Genomic DNA, 16,626 nt, shown 5'->3' on the forward strand with positions numbered 1-16,626 from the left:
TAATCAGGCCGTATTCTTCCTTTATTCTTCAGTGCTAAGAACAGGTCTGTTGCTTGTGTGGTAATTGTTCACAAGAAAGCTGAATGAAGAAAACTTCCTGGCCACGCGTGCAAAGAATGTGAGATTGTAAGTAAGGTCTTGTTCATCAAAATATATATTCTCTGACACTGCACCAAATGCAGTCTCCTCCGAAAGTATTAAACCGGCAAGGCCTGTTCTTTTGCTTTTGTTGTATACTGAAGACATTTGGGTTTGGGATCAAAACAACATGAATGAAAGATCATGTCAGCAGTACCACGACCACTACGAAAACCACAACGAGACTCAGGGTACACTCTTCCGGTTACATCATTAATCAATCAATTCTGGCTAAGATCTTTCCTACTATAGAGAGTAATGATATGCCACGGTGATTGTCACACTGGGATTGGCTTCCTTTGTGCTTGTAGAGATGGATGATGGACGCATCATTCAGGTCTTGGGCCACTTGACCCTTCCTCCAGAAGGCACCAAATAACTTGATTAGTCCCATTGCCATGTGTGCACCTCCACACTTGTACACCTCTAAAGGGATTCCGTCAGGACCAGGCACCTTTCTGCTTGACAGCTGCTTGATAGCTTTTGCAACCTCTGCATGACTTGACTCTGCACTGAGCTGTTCCAGAATAGGAAGCTGTGGTGTGTCCTCTAGTGCATTGTTGATTGCTTGTTCAACAGCACATTGAAGTGTTCTGCTCCTCCTGCCAGTATTTCATCCTTGTCAGTTAGAAGTGTGTTACCATCAGCTGCTAGAATGGGGGTGGATCCATTGGCACGTGGACCATAAACAGCTTTAAGACCATCAAAGAGGGCTCATGTTATGTTTGTTGGCCGCATCCTGCAATTCAGTGTTTTTTTTTTCTTCCTGCCGTCTGTTTTTCATTGCTCTGAGGCACTTTTGGGCCAAGCATTTTTGTTCCAAATAGGTATTTCTTTTAGAAGAGGATGATTTGTCTCCTATGTACTTGCATGGCATCTACAGTGGTGCTTAAAAGTTTGTGAACCCTTTAGAATTTTTTATATTTCTGCATAAATATGACCTAAAACATCAGATTTTCACACAAGTCCTAAAAGTAGATAAAGAGAACCCAGTTAAACAAATGAGACAAAAATATTATACTTGGTCATTTATTTATTGAGGAAAATGATCCAATATTACATATCTGTGAGTGGCAAAAGTATGTGAACCTTTGCTTTCAGTATCTGGTGTGCAGCAATAACTGCAACTAAACATTTGTGGTAACTGTTGATCAGTCCTGCACACCGGCTTGGAGGAATTTTAGCCCATTCCTCCTTACAGAACAGCTTCAACTCTGGGATGTTAGTGGGTTTCCTCACATGAACTGGTCCTTCCACAACATTTTGATTGGATTAAGGTCAGGACTTTGACTTGGCCATTCCAAAACATTAACTTTATTCTTCTTTAACCATTCTTTGGTAGAATGACTTGTGTGCTTAGGGTCATTGTCTTGCTGCATGACCATCCTTCTCTTGAGATTCAGTTCATGGACAGATGTCCTGGCATTTTCCTTTAGAATTCACATAATTCAGAATTTGGACAGATGTCCTGGCATTTTCCTTTAGAATTCACATAATTCAGAATTCATTGTTCCATCAATGATGGCAAGCCGTCCTGGCCCAGATGCAGCAAAACAGGCCCAAACCATGATACTACCACCACCATGTTTCACAGATGGGATAAGGTTCTTATGTTGGAATGCAGTGTTTTCCTTTCTCCAAACATAACGCTTCTCATTTAAACCAAAAAGTTTTATTTTGGTCTCATCCCTCCACAAAACATTTTTCCAATAGCCTTCTGGCTTGTCCATGTGATCTGTAGCAAACGGCAGACGAGCAGCAATGTTCTTTTTGGAGAGCAGTGGCTTTCTCCTTGCAACCCTGCCATGCACACCATTGTTGTTCAGTGTTCTCCTGATGGTGGACTCATGAACATTAATGTTAGCCAATGTGAGAGAGGCCTTCAGTTGTTCAGAAGTTACCCTGCGGTCCTTTGTGACCTCGCTGACTATTACACGCCTTGCTCTTGGAGTGATCTTTATTGGTCGACCACTCCTGGGGAGGGTAACAATGGTCTTGAATTTCCTCCATTTGTACACAATCTGTCTGACTGTGGATTGGTGGAGTCCAAACTCTTTAGAGACTGTTTGTATGGGAGAAAAACCACGGCCATTTTAAAGCTGAGAAAAGAGGAAAATTGATCAGAGCCATAGCATAAGCACTGGGCATAGCACATAATTTGGATTGTCCTGAAAAACAAACTGCTGGTGTACTAACAATCAAATATTGAACAGGTGAACCAAAGAAAACAGCAGTAGTTTCTGGCAAACATTGTGAGAGCTGTGAAGAAAAACCCAAAGATCAGATTGGCCACAAAGGTTCTAATACCAATATGAACCTCTACCAGAGTGATGGAAGACCAAAGTGTGGAGAAAGAAAGGATCTGCTCATGATCCAAAACATACAAACTCACTCACTGGGAAAGTATGGTGAAGGTAGTGTCATGGCTTGGGCTTGCATGGCTGCTTCTGGATTGGGCTCACAAATCTTTATTGATGGTAGCAGCAGAATTAATTCAGTCTACAGAAATATTGTCTGCCAATTTAGAGAAATCTATCCAATTTAATTGGGAAAAACTTCATCATGCAGCAAGACAATGACCCAAAACACACTGCCAGCACAACAAAAGACTTCACACAGATTTAATACTTGTCATTTTTAGGGCATACCTAACAACGTGTTTTCTTTCTCTCCCCCCCGCCCCCCCATCTGTCCCTCTGAGTTACATATTGATCCTGGGATTGAGATGCTGGCCTCTTCTGCCCCTCGGACCTGCTTGATCCATCCTGGTGCCCTGTGTCTGGTCGGAGTTTTATCGCCCCACTCCTGTGAAGGACGGCCCCATGAGGACAGTTGAGGGTTATACCTGTTAAAACTGTTAATATTATAGTCAGGCTGTCTGTTGTTGCCCAAATGAGGATGGGTTCCCTTTTGAGTCTGGTTCCTCTCGAGGTTTCTTCCTCATGTCGTCTGAGGGAGTTTTTCCTTGCCACCGTCGCCACAGGCTTGCTCATTGGGGATAGATTAGGGATAAAATTAGCTCATGTTTTAAGTCGTTCAAATTCTGTAAAGCTGCTTTGCGACAATGTTTATTGTTAAAAGCGCTGTACAAATAAACTTGATTTGATTTGATTTGATTCATCAAGGTAAAAAGTGGAAAATTTTTTAGATTGGCCAACTCAAGTCACCAGACCTTACCCTGATTGAGCATATGTTTCACCTCATGAAAAGGAGACTGAAGGAAGAAAAACAAAAACAATGACTAAAATAAGCTGTACTACAAGCCTGGAAAAGCATCACAAAATGAGAATGCAACGGTTTAGTGATGTCAGTGGGTCACCAGCTTGATTCAGTTATTGCAACCAAGGAATAAGCAACAAAATATTAAGTGTTACTTACTTTATTGGGGCGGCACAGTGGTGTAGTGGTTAGCGCTATCACCTCACAGCAAGAAGGTCCGGGTTCAAGCCCTGTGGCCGGCGAGGGCCTTTCTGTGCAGAGTTTGCATGTTCTCCCCATGTCTGCGTGGGTTTCCTCCGGGTGCTTCAGTTTCCCCCACAGTCCAAAGACATGCAGGTTAGGTTAACTGGTGACTCTAAATTGACCGTAGGTGTGAATGGTTGTCTGTGTCAGCCCTGTGATGACCTGGCGACTTGTCCAGGGTGTACCCCCGCCTTTCACCTGTAGTCAGCTGGGATAGGCTCCAGCTTGCCTGCGACCCTGTAGAACAGGATAAAGCGGCTAGAGATGAGATGAGATGAATGAGACAACACACACACCTAAAAATGAGTGGTCTGCCACTCAAGGTGTCATGTTGTTCAAAACAACTAGATGTACATATCAGGAAATAAAAGCTGAAATTCTGAACTCTGAGTTCTATCTAGTTCTTGATGTTGTACAGTCCTTTGCTTAGCTGTTTGCTGCTTTATGAATGAATAAATGCTCTATAAATGAATAAATTTGATTTGAGTTGACATCTCATTTTTTTGGACAGACTGCTGCTTTGGCTACAACCCCCTCTCTCATGTGGTACACTCCCTAACCACTCAGCTATCAGGTCGGCCCCCCCCGGGTGGCATTTCTGTGGAAATGAATAACTGACTCCTTTCCAGTTCTACTGATCGACAAACAAACCTTGACAAAAGTAAACAACAACCAGCGGCTGGACGATAATGTATGGCTGTACATGCCATCGCTGGTCAGATTCGACAGGGACTGACATTGTTTTTGCACAAGTACACACCAACTCCACATTAATCTTAGTGACCTCCAGTTGGCATAACTGGGTGTCAATACTGCCGACGTGAATAACAATCGTATTGCATTTATGCTTATCCTTAGCCTGTAATTTCAAATTTCACCCAACATCACTTGCTCTGGCCCCAGAGAACATTTGACTATGGTCGCTGAGGTCACTAACTTCAGGTTTCTCAGACTAGAGTTGCCAATGAGAGAGTTTGTTTCTCAGCATGTGTGTTGTGTGGAGAACCTGTTAGAAATGTGAACAGATAGGTGGTGAACTGTGGGCTTTTGCTCAAGACTATGCTTCTTATTGAAAAAAAAAATAAGCCTATAATAGTGATGCATGATTGGTAATGCTTCCTTGGACCACTTTTGAATGCCAAAGACCAGAAGTTTTTCCTCCCGTACAAAGACTGCAAGCGGAGGCCATCCACATCGAATCTGCTTTAATCAGATCTTTTTGACAGATCTTCGATTAAGGTACGTAAATCCATTCATCATGGCACAACTTCAGCTTGTTCAGTGTAGGATGTTTAGTCATTCTTTTTCCATCATTAGTAATGGCTTTATTTGTGATAAGTGTAGCTCAGTTAGTGCTCCGACAGACAAAATTACAGCTTTAGAGGTGTGTATCCAGACTCGAGAGAGGGTGAGTGAGAACAAGAACAGTGTAGTTTCTGTAGGGGAAAGTCTGGATGTCCTAGGTGGAGTTAGTAATCCCCCAACTCTGGCATTAGTGCCCTCACAGTGGGGTGAATGGGTGACAACTCGGCGAGATAATCACAGAGCCAAGGCTACCGCTGAGGCTCGCCCATGGGAGCGCCACTCTTCTCCACTTCATGTGTCAAACAGGGTCACTCTCCTCAGTGATGCACCTGCTGAGAAACCTGAAAAAGCTCTGGTTATAGGCGAGTCTATCATACGGCACATGAAATTAACTAGGCCTTTAGGGGCACCAGCAGCTTTAGTTAGGTATATACCAGGAGCCAGGGCGCCGGACATAGCATCTTAGGGTCCTAGGCAAGCACAGGTTCTCAAAGATAGTTATCCACGTAGGAGCTAACGATACACGCCTTCACCAATCTGAGGTTACTAAGAGTAACTTTGGAGAGGTGTTTAAATTAGCGAAGGCAATGTCTGATGCTGTAGTATGCTCTGGCCCCATCCCAACACAGCATGCTGCTTACAGCAGGTTATGTTCGTTGAACTGCTGGTTGTCCGGGTGGTGCTCTGAAAACAATGTGGGTTTTATAGGTAATTGGACTAATTTTGAGGGCACTGCTGGCCTGTTAGGGCAGAACGGTATCCATCCCACTTGGGAAGGTGCTGTTCTCATTTCTTGCAGCATCGCTCATCGTCTCAAAACAGGCCTAGTTAATGTATAACGATTAAGAGCCAAGGCCAGGGAGCAGATGAACAGGCTAAACTGACTGTCTGCTAGCTGCACAGTCGTCACTCAGGTTCTATTATATCAAGACTGTGTCTGTTCCCCAAGCTAAACAAAAAAGTAAAAAATGTTGAGTGTGTTCTAGTAACCTAATTAATATAAAATTAGATCATACTGACTGTACAGCCACTGCCAGCACCTTTGATCTAAAGGTAGAACTATTAAATATTAGCTTTCTTGCATCTAAAGCACTAATTGTTAATGAACTTATTACTGATCAGGAGTTTAATGTACTGTGTTTAACAGAAACATGGATTAAGCCAAATTAATATTTAGCATTAAATGAAACTAGTCCTCCTGGATACAGTTATATACACCAGCCTTGCCTAACTAGCAGAGAAGGAGGTGTCGAGGTTATTTATAATGAATATCCAGGTGTGACACACAAACCTGGTTATAAATTCAATATGTTTGAGGTTCTTCATACTCATATAACATGTAGCCTCAAAAAATAAGTCTACCCAGTGAATCCCATTACTTATTATTTACAGGGGGCGGCACGGTGGTGTAGTGGTTAGCGCTGTTGCCTCACAGCAAGAAGGTCCGGGTTCAAGCCCCATGGCCGGCGAGGGCCTTTCTGTGCGGAGTTTGCATGTTCTCCCCGTGTTCGTGTGGATTTCCTCTGGGTGCTCCGGTTTCCCCCACAGTCCAAAGACATGCAGGTTAGGTTACCTGGTGACTAAATTGACCGTAGGTGTGAATGGTTGTCTGTGTGTCAGCCCTGTGATGACCTGGCGACTTGTCCAGGGTGTACCCTGCCTTTCGCCCGTAGTCAGCTGGGATAGGCTCCAGCTTGCCTGCGACCCTGTAGAACAGGATAAAGCGGCTAGAGATAATGGGCCAGTTGTTCAAAGGTAATCTTAGTGGATTTTGGTAATCGGATTGGATCAAATCTTGAAAATGGGTTGTTCAAAAGAGAAAGTAGGATTCTGAAATCTGATCAGATCATGTAATCCAATTCTAGTTTCAATCTGGATCAAACCTTCAGTTTGTGTTGTTCAAAACTTTTCAGAAGGATCTGGATAACTTTAAGCCAAAAAAACAAGATTATCCTGATCCCAACAGGGGGTAGGATTTCAAGGTGGATATCAGGTAGAAAATGTAGTAAAACTTCAAAAATTGGTCCAATAATACAACTGCATTATTTAGTGATACTTTTATTTGTTTTGCACTTGACTTGTTTAACCAATACAGTAATACAGTGATAAAGTAGACATAGGCTACCAATTAAGCCTTTCAGTATTGTATTTTATATATATATATACACACACACACACACACACACACACACACACACACACACGTATATATATATTTTCCCCAAACAGAATTCATCAACAAACTAAAATACGTTATATTTTTCTGTCATTGACCATTGTAGCCTATATTAATTTCAAAGAAACAATCAGAGATGACAGATGCCATCAAAAATAATTTCTAACAATTGCATCCCTTACTACACGTCCAGTCTGTCCCACATTCTGACAAAACGCCAGAGGTTGGTCTGGTTCTTCAACAGGCTCAGGTGCATCATAAACGTTGTCACAGAGAGGCACATTGCGTCTGGTAGCGATGTCGTGTAGGACAATACATGCAAGTATTATGTTACATGCTACCTGTGGTTTCACTCGTAAGTAGTTAAGGCATGCAAAGCGTCTCTTTAGAACTCCATTTAAATGCTCAATTGAGCATCTTGTTTTGCAATGAGCAGTGTTGAAGCATGCCTGAGCAGGTGTGGCTGTTGCAAGAAAAGGAGTCATTAGCCATGGTAGGAGTGGATAGACACTGTCTCCTAATATTATGCCATCCGGTTGGTTAGTTTAGAGCTCTCTGTATAAAGCACTCTCCCTCAGGATATGTGCATCATGAACAGACCCAGGCCACTTCACAACACAGTTTGTGATGATTAGGTCAGCGTCGCCCACAAGTTGAATGTTGATACTACGCCTCCCCTTTCAGTTGATGTACTCCCAATCCCTTTCATGAGGTGCTTGGATATGCACATGAGTACAGTCAATAACCCCAATCGTAATAGTATTGGGCATGTTCCCCAAAAGAAAAAACTTGTGCTTGGTCTGTGCAATCTGGTCATCCTTTGGAAATGAAACAAATTGATTGACCAGGCTGGCCAATGCAATTGACACAGCTTTCACTACATCACTCACAGTTGACTTGTCTACTCCTATATTGTCACCAACAACTTGGTAGAAAGTCCCAGATGCACAGAAGCGCAGAGCAATGAGGACCTGTTCTTCCACAGACAGACTGTAAGTCCTCTGAGAGAGGCTGAATACAAGATGGTTGTCAAATACCCACCCACTCATTAGTTGTGTTCACTTCAGCTTGTGTTCAATTACATCAATTATGTCCAAAGCCTATGAATACTCTGTTCACTGCAACAGATGAGGTGGAACCATGGGCTCAAAAGGACCTAATTTCACTGTTGCAGAAACCCATGCAGTGCTGGAGGGTGTTAAGCACCATTATGCCTCAATAATAGGAAGTTCTAGTTCAGGTGCAATAGTAACTAACAAAAAGAAGAAAGACATTTGGATTGAAATCACCCAGAATGTGAATGCAATGGGCTCTGGCCAGAAGAGGACCTTGGATCAAGTGAAATTTAGATGGAAGAATCTGAGGGCCAGAGCAACAAAGGACCTCGCTGAAGTAAAAAACACCCAAACGGGCAACAAACCCTTTAAGAAAGGTGAATACACAGATGTGGTTCTGGACATTATTGGAGGTGAGAACTCTAATGCTCTGCATGGGATTCAAGGTGTTGTAGAGGATGGTGAGCCAACTGTAGAGGAAAGTGAGCCAGTTCCCCTTAATGAGGAGGAAACAGTTATTCTAGATCTCAGCCCTGTTACAGAAGAACAACCTGTATCCTCACAGTTAGAGCCAGCAGTCACAGGAGCTCAGAAAATATCCTTGAAGCGTCCTTTGCCAAATAAGAATGATGATGCCTATCAATTACTACTTAAAAGAGAAACTGAAAGGGCAGAAACACAGATACTCCTGGCAGAGGAACAAATCAAACTGACCAAACTGCAGCAAACCAAAGCAAAACTTCAGATCCTCATCCTGAAAGCAGGCCTTGAAAATGCTGGTCTTCCCTCCTCATCTGAAGAAGAACCCTGTGAATAGGACTTTTTTTTTTTTTTTATTTAAGATATTTTCAAAATAGTCACAATGTATTTGTTAATGTATTTATTTGTTGTTGCTCAGAGGAGGCTGTAAAAGCAATTATGAACAAAAGTGGGTCTTTTTGTGGGTTATTTTTGTGTTTTGTCTCAAAATAAAATACATTTAAGTGACCCCATATTGGCTCTTCCACCTGTTCTTTACATACCTGGTAGCCCACATTGTGATATGCTGTCCCATTTAGAGCATTGGTTATCTGGATTAGGTAATATTGAAAACGGTGCATCTGAATTAGCGTGATCCAATCCAATGTTGCTTTGAAAAACCGGCATAAAAGTAAGAAGGATTACCTGATCCTGGATAGCAAAAAATGTGATTTGGAAATACGGATCATTTTGATCCAGATTAAATTTTTTGAACAACTGGCCCAATGAGATGAGATTATTTACAGGCTCCCAGGGCCATATTCTGAGTTTCTTTCGGAATTTGTGGCTTTCATCTCAGACCTGGTTATTTCCTTAGACAAAGCTTTAGTTGTTGGAGATTTTAATATTCACTTCAATAACCCAGAAGACCCTCTGAAAACAGCATTCATGTCCATTCTAGATTCAGTAGGGGTTAATCAGAACATCATAGGACCTACCCATAATGGTGGTCACATTCTTAAACTAACATTTGGATTAAATATAGAAAATATAGTCACACTTCCACACTGAAGCTACCTCTGAACATTATCTCATCTTATTCAAACTTTGAGCAATAATATATGTGCCTTGCCATGCTACTGTGTTAAACGTACGTTCATGTCAACCATTTCACAAAGTTTTTTAAAATAGTCTCCCAGAGTTATCAGCTTTGATTGGATCACTGTCAGCCCCCACAGAACTTGCTCAGGCAATTTAATGCTCGAGTCAAAGTTCTGCTATACTTTAGATAATGTAACTCAACTTAAAAGAAAAACGATTAGAGAGAAAAAAAATTAGCACCTTGTTATAACGATTCCACTCACACTTTAAAACAGACCATTTGAAAATTAGAATGTAAATGGCATGAAACAAAATTGGTAGTATTCAAATTAGCATAAAAGGAGAGCCTCCTGAAGGACAGAAAAGCTCTTAGTACTGTTAGATCAACATATCTCTCCACCCAAATAGAGGATAACAAAAATAATCCGAGGTTCCTATTTAATACTGTAGCAAAATTGACTAGGAAAAAGACCACTATAGACATATGCATAGTGTTTTGCAAAAGTATTCATCCCCCTTGGTATTTGTCCTGTTTTGTCACAGTACAAGCTGGAAATAAGAGTGATTTTTGGCGGGTTAGCAACATTTGAATTACACAATATTCCTACCATTTTAAAGGTGCAAATTGTTGTTTTTTTATTGTGACACAAACATTAATTAAGATGAAAAAACAGAAATCCGGAGTGTGCATAGGTATTAACCCCCCAAAGTCAATACTTTGTAGAGCCACCTTTAGCTGCAATTACAGCTGCAAGTCTCTTGGGGTATGTCTCTATTAGCTTAGCACATCTAGCCACTGGGATTTTTGCCCATTCCTCAAGGCAAAACTGCTCCAACTCGTTCAAGTTTGATGGGCTGCGTTGGTGTACAGCAATCTTCAACTTATGCCACAGATTCTGAATTGGATTGAAGTCTGGGCTTTGAATCGATCATTCCAATACATTTAAATGTTTCATTTTAACCCCTGGCGGCACGGTGGTGTAGTGGTTAGCGCTGTCGCCTCACAGCAAGAAGGTCCGGCAGGTTCGAGCCCCGGGGCCGGCAAGGGCCTTTCTGTGTGGAGTTTGCATGTTTTCCCCGTGTCCGCGTGGGTTTCCTCCGGGTGCTCCGGTTTCCCCCACAGTCCAAAGACATGCAGGTTAGGTTAACTGGTGACTCTAAATTGACCGTAGGTGTAAAAGTGAGTGTGAATGGTTGTCTGTGTCTATGTGTCAGCCCTGTGATGACCTGGCGACTTGTCCAGGGTGTACCCCGCCTTTCGCCCGTAGTCAGCTGGGATAGGCTCCAGCTTGCCTGTGACCCTGTAGAAGGATAAAGCGGCTAGAGATAATGAGATGAGAGATGAGATTTTAACCCCTTCGGACACAAGGAAAAATGCTATGGAACTTCACATGTACAATTGTACACATTATGTCCGAAGGAGATAAACTACTCCAGTGCAGCTTTAGCAGTATGTTTAGGGTCATTGTCCTATTGGAATGTGAACCTTCGACCCAGTCTCAAACCTCTGGCCAACTCAAACAGGTTTTCCTCCAGAATTGCCATGTATTTAGTGCCATCCATCTTTCCATGAATCCTGACCAGCTTTCCTGTCCCTGCAGATGAAAAATATCCCCACAGCATGCTGCTGCTACCACCATGCTTAGGAATGGTGTTCTCAGGGTGATGGGAAGTGTTGGGTTTGCACCACACATGGCTTTTTCCATGATGGTCAAAAAGTTAAATTTTAGTCTCATCTGACCAGAGAATCTTCTTCCATGTGTTTGAGGAGTCTGCCACATGCTCTTGGGCAAACTCCAAATGTGTTTTCTTATTTTTTTTTCTTTAAGCAATGGCTTTTTTTCTGGCCACCCTTCCATAAAGCCCCGCTCTGTGGAGTGTATGGCTTAACATGGTCCTATGGACAGATACTCCCATCTCCACTATGGACCTTTGCAGCTCCTTCAGTGTTATCTTTGGTGTCTTTGCTGCATCACTGATTAATGGCATCCTTGCCTGATCTGTGAGTTTTGGTGGATGGCCTTGTCTTGTCAGGTTTGTAGTGATATCATATTCTTTCCATTTTGCTGTCATGGATTTAATGGTGCTCTGTGGGATATTCAAAGTTTGGGATTTTTTTTTTTTATAACCCAACCTTGATCTATACTTCTCCACAACTTTGTCTTTGACCTGTTTGGAGTGCTCCTTGGTTTTCATGTTGCTTACTTAGTAGTGTTTCAGAGTCAGGGTCCTGCTGCTTCTTCTTCTTCTTCTTCTTCTTCTTATTATTATTATTATTATTATTTTATGGCGGTTGGCAAACAACATTATGGTACATTACCGCCGCCAACTGGTATGGAATGTGGATTGGGATCTCTCATGATACCTTGTCTTGGGGGGAAAAATAAATTAATTCTCTTCATCAATTTCACTGTTCTGAGATACTGAAACAAAAGTAAATAGCATTTCTCTCCCAAGCTTGTTTGTAAAAGATCCTGCACATCCAAATTTAACTTTAGTTTTTCAAGGTTCAGTCTCAGTTCCCTTCTCACCATTTCATATTTTGGACAGTAAATCATAACGTGTTTTATTGTTTCTTCTTGACCATTTTCTTACTTTAAATAATTTGCTGTTTAATCCTGCATGACCAAAATGCAGCCTACATATGACAGTTTCTTCTCTCCATGTTCTCCTTGTGTTTCTCATTACATCTACTTTTCTTTGAATTCAATCGTACCATCTTCCTGTTCTCTCTTCTTCCCACTGTTTTTGCCACCTTTCTTTCAACTTTTGCTTAATTGCAGTCTTCATTTCTGTTTTACTGAAGGGTCAATATGATTTGTTCCTGTGGCTTCCTTTGCACATTTTTCTGCTGTCTCATTTCCTTTGAGTCTTATGTGCTGGTACCCAAACAAGTGTCACATTCAGTCCCATCATTTGAATCCTCTATAGTGTTTGTTGTATCTCTATTAAAACATCTCATCTGCTATCTGAATGATGGTACTTCAGGCTGGTTAATGATGCACTGGAATCAGAGCATTATTACTGGACTCAACAGTCTCACATCTTCCACCCACTGTAATGCTAACAAAATTGCCAGCATCTCCCCTGTATATACAGATAGTCCATCACTGATTCTCTTCCAATTTCTAATATTAAATTCTGGGACTATGAATGAGATACCAATTCTATTAGCTGTATTCTTTGAGGCATCTGTGTAGATTTGAACAAAACTGCAATAATTTCCTATATAGCTTTTTATTACTTGTAATACAGCCAGTGGGGGTGCATAAGTGTACTCTTGGTGCTGGTCCCAAGCCCGGATAAATGGAGAGGGTTGTGTCAGGAAGGGCATCTGGCGTAAAACTGTGCCAAATCTAACATGCAGATTGAAAAGAGAAATACTGTACCATACTGGATCGGTCAGGGCCCGGGTTAACAATGGCTGTGTGAAGGAAAGCATGATTTCTTTGACATCGTTAATTCTATACCCCATGTCTCATTAGCAAAGCCACGAGCCGCCCATGGGAAAGACGTGGGGAAATGGGTCAAGAAGTGCATAGCCAATGGCAATGAATGGTCCCAAACAGACGACCCTAGTGTGTTGCTTTGCCAAAAGCTTGGGGTCTACAAACAAAGTCATGCTGTGTGCGCGCTTGTTAACCGCAGCGTAATATTAGCCACTGATAACCAGGGTCCTGGGGAACCTGGCCATAGTGGCCTGTTTGTCTCTGTTTCCACAGGCATAACTCCAGCAGAGGTGCACCCCAAATTGGCAGGAGTTCCAAATTCCATTTGGGCAAAGGGTAAACATGATGAAGGCCTAATAAAGAATGGTGAACCAGTGGCGATCACCCCCAAATCAGATTTCAGGCCGAGACAGACCCAGTACCCACTCAAACCAGAAGCAATCGCAGGTATAAGACCGGTCTTTGATTCGTTGCTGAAGGCAGGTGTAATTGCCCCTTGCCCGGACTCTCCAGTGCACACTCCTATTTTCCCAGTTAAGAAGGTAAGAAAACCATCCCAGCCCGATGAGTGGAGGTTTGTCCAAGATCTGCAAGCAGTTAATGCCGCGGTTGTTCCGCGCGCGACTAACATCCCTAATCCATACACCATTTTGGGCCAGGTGCCCACTGACAATGAGTGGTTTTCAGTGGTGGACTTAGCAAATGCGTTCTTTTCTACTCCTCTACATAAAAACAGCCAGTACTGGTTTGCCTTTATGTATGATGGTCGTCCATACACTTTCACTCGTTTGTGCCAGGGTTACTGTGAGTCCCCAACCATATACAACCAGTGCCTCAGAGACAGCCTCGCTTCGTTAACTTTGTCACCAGGATCAGCTTTGCTGCAGTATGTTGACGATTTAATGATTTGTGCCCCAACTAAAGCTGAATGTGAAGATGACACCATAAGGCTACTGCGACACCTCGCTAAGGAGGGTCATAAGGCTAGCCTCACAAAATTACAGTTTGCAAAACAGAAGGTGCATTTCTTAGGGCATGACATCACAGGGGAGGGGAAAACGCTTTCTGCAGATAGAGTCTCAACTATTCAGAAAATTCCCAAGCCGATCACTGTGAAACAAGTTTTGTCATTTTTGGGAACGTGTTCCTATTGCAGAGCATTCATTCCAAATTATTCCATCCTGGAAAGCCCAGTGAGAGAGCTTGTGCACGATTCGTCCCTCACCGCTTCGTCACCTGTCACATGGACATCAGAGGCAGAAGCAGCATTCCTGGCCCTAATGAGCACCCTGCAGACCACACCCACTCTGGGATTGCCTGACCCCAATAAATCATTTGTTCAAACTGTAGATGAAAAGAAGGGTTTCATCACCTCTGTTCTTTTGCAGAAGCACAGCGATAGATTAAGACCTGTAGCCTACTTCTCCAGCAAATTGGACCCAGTGGCGGCTGGACTTCCTGTTTGCCTGCATGCAGTTGCTGCAGCTGAAAAGGCGGTAACTGCTTCCAGAAATATTGTGGGGTATTCTAACCTCACCCTTTTGGTCCCACATGCTGTCTCCCTGCTTCTGTTGGAGAAAAAGACGTTACATTTGTCAGCACAGAGATGGTTAAAGTATAACACTGTCATACTTGATATGCCTAACATCATTGTGAAACGTTGTACTGTTCTGAATCCTGCCTCTCTTCTCCCTACAGAGGACGATGGAGAGCCCCATGACTGTGTCGCTCTCACTGATGATTTTTGTTGGGTGGTTCAGCCTCCAGAAACCCAGAGACGGGAAAGAACAAAGTAGGTTTTGCCGTAGTCTCAGGTCACGAGGTCCTCAAGGTGTCGTGTCTGTCCTCAAACCTGTCGGCGCAGGCTGCAGAGCTCTGTGCCCTTATCGAGGCATGCAAATTGGCTGCAGGGCAATCTGTCAATATTTTTACGGACAATAGGTAGGCATTTGGCACTGTGCACGATTTTGGCACCATTTGGAAACGTAGAAATTTTCTCACTAGCACAGGATCTCCCATTGCACATAATAAACTGGTCTGAGTTGTTGGATGCTATTCTACTCCCTAGAGCCATTGCTGTGTGTAAGTGTGCTGCCCATACTAACAATACTGATCTTGTGTCTCAAGGAAATGCCAGGGCGGATGCAGCAGCTAAGTGTGCAGCCTCAGCTTCCAGTTCACCCTCTAACCTTGCTTTTCCTCAGGTTTCTACCCCCTGTTTACAGCTAGCGGACCTTCAGAGCACTGCCACTCAGGACGAGAGACAAGTCTGGAAACAGGCCGGCTGTATCTGTGCAAACTCGGTCTGGGTTTGTCCCTCAGGCTGTCCCTGTCTACCAAAACACGTTCCCTTTCTATGCAAAATTGGCCCAGGGGCTTACCCATGTGTCAAAAGGGGGAACGGTAGCAGAAGTAACAAAGAGATGGTTCACAAAGGGGTTTTCAAATTATGCTGTGAAATTTTGCAAGCAATGCTTGATATGTGCACAACATAATGCAGGTCAAGGTATCAAACTAACTCAAGCAGCACACCCAATACCAGACAAACCATTTGATCATCTCCAAATGGACTTCATTGAACTGACACCTAGTGAGGGGGAAAAAGGTACTGCCTGGTAATAGTTAACATGTTTTCAAAATGGGTTGAAGTATTCCCACAGCTAAACAAGAGTCAGAGGCAGTGGTCAAAGCACTCCTGAGAGACATAATATTCCTCGGTGGGGTATACCTAGCAAAATCTCAAGTGACAATGGAACACCCTTTGTTAATGCAGCCCTAAAGAAATAGGAGCATTCCTAGGGATAGACCTGAAACAACATTGTGCCTACCATCCTGCCAGTGCGGGAGCAGTGGAGAGGGAAAATGGGTCCCTTAAAAATAAACTAAGCAAATCTTGTGCAGAAACAGGGCTAGGATGGACAAAAGTCCTCCCTGTAGTACTCACACAAATGAGGATGCAAACTAGGCCTAAACATGGGTTAAGCCCATTTGAAATTCTGTTTGGATGAATACCCAACACGGGGATAGGGTCAGCCCAAGGAACACTGCCGGACACCACACTGTGTGATGATGCAATGTTGAATTACCGTGCAACGCTGTCCTCTGCTTTGAAATCTATCCACAAACAGGTAAAAGAAGCGCTTTCCAAGCCCGCTGAGGGACCTCTGCACGATCTACAACCAGAGGATTGGATAGTGGTGAAGGACTTCCGACGAACCAAGTGGAACAAGCCACGATGGAATGGCCCATTCTGGGTCCTGCTCACGACCCCAACGGCAGTGAAGGTCACAGGCAGAGTGACGTCGATCCATGCTAGCCACTGCAGGAGGGTTCCTGAGCCGGCTGAGCAGGAGGAAAAGGAAGGCCTAAGTGACCCGGATGCTGACTAAAGCTCATGAGGAAGAAAGGCATCACGACATGGAACAGTGCGAGTATCACATCAATCACACACGCACCCGAGTATTAGTGGACACTGGAAGCT

At 43.2% G+C, this 16,626-nt stretch overlaps 1 protein-coding gene across 3 annotated transcripts in view; it reads left to right on the forward strand.

Annotated features, from left to right (window-relative positions):
- LOC132886573 (transmembrane protein 241) overlaps nt 1-16,626 on the forward strand; it is a 140,247-nt gene that overhangs the window by 106,151 nt on the left and 17,470 nt on the right. The window contains exons 19-20 of one of the 3 annotated variants that reach the window (XR_009654708.1): nt 33-126; nt 2,840-6,019. The exons of 1 other annotated variant lie outside the window; for it this stretch is intronic. The gene's annotated coding sequence lies outside the window, so the exon portion shown is untranslated. Of the gene's footprint in view, nt 1-32; nt 6,021-16,626 lie in introns of those variants that run through there. One more of the 3 variants, XR_009654707.1, reaches the window with a different exon arrangement.

This window comes from Neoarius graeffei, chromosome 5 (genome assembly GCF_027579695.1).
Source record: "Neoarius graeffei isolate fNeoGra1 chromosome 5, fNeoGra1.pri, whole genome shotgun sequence".
Classification (NCBI taxonomy): Eukaryota; Metazoa; Chordata; class Actinopteri; order Siluriformes; family Ariidae; genus Neoarius; species Neoarius graeffei.